The sequence below is a fragment of the Papaver somniferum genome, chromosome 1, assembly GCF_003573695.1.
Source record: "Papaver somniferum cultivar HN1 chromosome 1, ASM357369v1, whole genome shotgun sequence".
Taxonomy (NCBI): Eukaryota; Viridiplantae; Streptophyta; class Magnoliopsida; order Ranunculales; family Papaveraceae; genus Papaver; species Papaver somniferum.
In genome coordinates, this window is record NC_039358.1 from 72894390 (window position 1) to 72898940 (window position 4551).

A 4551-nucleotide genomic window follows, 5' to 3' on the forward strand; every position below is an offset into this window, starting at 1 on the left:
AAATCTTCTAACCTTTTCGCTATAGCAGCAATTTTGGCACCTGATTCAAAGTTTCCTTCTACCCTATTAATGTTTCCTCTGCCTAGAAGAATTGTTTTCTGGGGTCCCCTATTACTTTCCCATTGTTGGGTCTTTTCGGCGATTTCATGTAAATATGTCATCGCATCATCAACTGTTTGGTTTTCAAACCCACCTGTACACATAGATTCTACTGTGGTTGTAGTGGGATAATCTAAACCCTCATAAAGGATCTGAACTAACCTAACCTTTTCTAAACCATGATGAGGACATTGGGCTAATAGATCATTGAACCTTTCCAAATACCTATACAAGGATTCTCCCTCCTGTTGAGAAAATGTGCAGATTTGCGTCCTAATAGACGATGTTTTGTGCCTAGGGAAAAACTTGTTCAAAAAGGCAGACGTAAGTTGTTCATATGTTTCAATTGATCCGGAAGCCAAACTATATAGCCACGATTTGGCTTTATCTTTCAAGGAAAAAGGGAATAACATGAATTTCAAAGCATCATCATCAAGGTTTCTAATTTTTAGGGTACTACAAATTTCCTCAAAGTCTCTAACATGGAAATAGGGGTTTTCATTTTCTTTCCCTAAAAATATTGGGAGCAACTGTAAGGTTCCAGGCTTAAGTTCATAATTTGCTTCAGTTTCAGATAACCTGATACACGAGGGACGAGTAGTCCTAGTAGGGTTCAACAAAGCTTTCAAAGTTGCCATTTCTGGCACTATTGGAATATCAAGGATTTTCTCCTCAAACGGACGTTCAAAAATGGAATCTTCAAGAATCGGGCTTTCTAAATTGAGGTAATCGAGACGCTTAGACCTACTAGGTTTCTCTTTAACAAATCTACCTAGGGCGTTTCTTTTACGTTCAGGAATGCAAAAGAATAAGGTAGGGAATTCTATGCAATCACAAAACAAGGCTGACTCAACCAAATCAAACCTATTAATTTCTAGCAAACAAAAAACATGATGGCTTCACTTAGATTGTTTCTAGACCAGCTTCTATTCTTTCGAAAAGGAACTCGTTACAATCTGAGCAAACCCCTCTGGAATCAATCCGAGTCAAAGTAAGTTGAATAGAGGCGAGGGAAGCTCGGTGGAGCTTTGATACCCAAAGGCCTCACCGGTATTATAAGGCGGCGCAGTCACGCATTCAACTCACAGAAACCATCATGAACTTCGAAGTATGCTCAAAAGAGTAACCAATATTTTTCAAACGACTTTCCTATTAAGATCTTTACCCTATAGGTCTCGTTCTAGTCAAAATTTTAGGCTTAGGTTCGCGTTTGGTTTCGTTTTCCTAAGGAGGGCAAAAAGAGAACGGTGATAAAATCCGAACCCTTATCTTGTATGGCCAGTCCTTGCCCTTTACTAGGAAATTAAAGCATCCGTTTTCAAGTCCTCAGCATATATGCAAACGAAGGAATATAGTAAACCCGCTGACAGGGGATTCGTGGGTGTTTCGAAAAACTTACCTCCCGTACCAGACGGGCGAAGAACCGCTGAAGTCGACTCGGGCCACAACTCCTATGTCATGTACGAAACCGAGGGGCCGAGGCGATATCGTAATCGCCGTCCTTCTCTGCACACAGTTTATATTTAAACTACCCTTCCGCAGGGTTTAAAAATAATGTCCCAAAGTTTAAAGTCCAAAGTGTCCAAAAAGAAAAGAAAAATTACAAAAATAATAAAACCTAATGCATTTTTTTTTAATAATAAGGAAAAATAAACAAAACCCTAAGAAATAAAATAACTAAAATAAACTGTCTCCTTTTCCGTTCTTTTCGCTTTAATCTTTCGCTCCAAGTCTTTATGCTTTAAGATCCAGTCTTTACGAAATCACCAAACTCCTTGGCTCAATTTTCTTTATGATCCAAAACCTGTAGACAAAAGATAAATACCCAAAAACGTAAAAAAGAACAGAAATAATAAAAACCTAACAAAATAAAAGAAAAATAAGTCTAAAACCATAAAAGCAAATCCGCGTCGGCGGCGCCAAAAATTGATGTATTTTATAGATAGTGGTAAAAGTGGTTCGATTCTCAGACTCGCGAAGGATAAAATATATACTTAAATTCCAAAACTAAAATAGAAAACTCACTAATAATTATAGCAAACACGGACAAAGTTGATATCAATATTAAAAGACAACTGAGGCTAAGATTCCACTATTTTCCAAGTTCAAAGTGATTTAATCCAATCTTTATATTTATGCAATTTTCTCGTTCAATCTGATTCTAGAATATTGCAACAAGTAGATTTTCAAAAGCAATAATTGTAAATATCAAGTATGAAGCATCAAAAGTCTATAAACTAAGCATACTTCATCAAAATAGATCACAATCACTCAAGTAAAAATCATATTCAATTATAGCTCAACGCAAATAATCATAATAATAATTGCAATAAATAGATGAAATAGAATATACCACTTCTTGTTGGAAAAATAGCTTCCTTTATCGCCAGCAATGGGGTTTAGCTCCTCATATCATTCACGTGCTCAAAAATAGGTGTTTATAGCTCAAAAGGGTGAAAAACAAGAGGAAACTAATAAAACAGACAGTTCGCAACGTTTTATAGGCGTTACAAACTGACTGTTACAGAGAACTGTTGCAATAGGTGATGTATGCTGTTGAATAAACGACTGCTATGAAGGGTCTAATGTTCTTCGTGTTCTAGGTATTGCAGCAGTAGAAATAAAACTTCAACTTGTGATTTCAGCTTTCTGTTCTCTCCCAAACTTCCCCAAAGTGTACGTAACACCTCTCTGAATTGCAACCAACCTATATATAGGCAACATACCCAAAAACAACTCGATTCAATCCCTCTCTTTCCTTCACAGCAAGTCTCGGTTATTTCCTTTTCTGAATCTTCTCTACGCGTCTTACAAATTAAATATGACGTCCAAGAATCTCCCAATGATGGCATTAAATATACAGAAGATCTTCTACCCTTATCTGCACGTAATCCCCATGTATAGAACCAAGAAAATTCCCGATAATAATGCTCCTCCGCTGTTCCGTTCAATCCAAGAATTCATCCTTATTTCTTCGTATTTGATAAACATACATCCCCTGTTATGCTCTAAGAAGTCCATCCCAACATGAATATGCAGTTGAATCACTCCAAATCAGATCCATAAAATCTCACAAATCCCGTGAAACTCGAAGCCTCTATTTTGTATAAACTCGATCTCTGACCCTGTTTTTTCGATTCTACAGCTCATCCCTTCCCTGTTTGACCAAAACAGGGTAATCCCAATCCACAACAAACACGAATTCCGCCTAAAACTCGATCAGAATCTCGCCAAAATGTTCCGCTGCAAAACTGAATTTGAATTCAGTTTTCCCGCCAAATATCTGGAGAAGAGAAAGGTCGCCCCCTATCCAGAGTAGGGGTGCCGATAGCAGGTGCCTTTTGGGGTGTCTGAGGGTGCCCTTAGTAATTCGGGTACCCCTTATCCATAGTGAGAGTCCTAATAGCAAGTGTCCTCCGGGTGCGCTTTTCGACAACTTTTCAAGCCGATTTTTCCAAAAATGTTTATTGGACAAAAATACCTACACACACATAAAACACCATAATAAGTACAAAAATGAGCACTATCAATATATAGAATCGAGACAAATTAGACACAAAAATGTGTATATCAGGCGCCATCGATACTGACCAAGTACCCAGCCATAAGCCCAAGGACCGATGACTTCAATGACGGTAGCATGCCACTCATAATCATGATCACGCTTGAGTCACTCGCGATTAGGAAAAAGATTTTGCTGAGTAGTCCCTTCGGTACCAGGGACTATCGAAGCTTCGAATCACTTACTTCACTTAGGAGACGAACTTCACCCTGAGGAGCAGCAATTATACGAAGGCCGACACTCCATGGCTTACGGTTCCTACCATTGACGTAATCTCCGAAGGAGGCATTGAAGTTCTCAAGAGTATACCAATCTCTCTCAGCCGGGTCGGGAACATAGCAGGTCATCATCGTCTCCCCCTTACTCCAAAGGTAGCACTCCTTAAGCGCCCGAAGATAATTCCCAGTCAGCTGTACTACCGAGCGACAGTAGGTATGCGAAGTAGAGCCCTCACGACGAGCCAGAACATCGTAATAAAAAGAATCACCTGACTTATATAGAGGCAACATTAGGCCAGCTTCGAAGGCCCCCACAGTCGTCAGCAAATGGAAATCATCGTACTTATAGTTCGTGATCAGATCATAAGTAAGGTCGTCGCCTTGATCATAAAACTTGACTTAGAAGGCTTTAAGACCATGCTTTACTTTGAAGGACTCAAGATCGATATGCCTATAAGATACCTTCTTCTTTTGCTTGGGGACGGGCATACTACGTATAACGGGGGCAACACCGGAAGAGACAGCCTTACCCAACGACGGATTCTTCGGAGGACTCATCTCCGAAGCCTTTCTCTTGGGCGAATAATTTCTTGATGAATCTACCTTCGGAGCTGCACCCTTAGAAGAAGATACCTTCACCAAAGCAGCGACCTGTGAAGCTTTAGATTTCGA

At 39.5% G+C, this 4551-nt stretch overlaps 1 pseudogene; it reads left to right on the plus strand.

Annotated features, from left to right (window-relative positions):
* Positions 1-273: 273 nt before the first annotated feature.
* Positions 274-373, plus strand: LOC113341593 (annotated as a pseudogene).
* Positions 374-4551: the final 4178 nt, after the last annotated feature.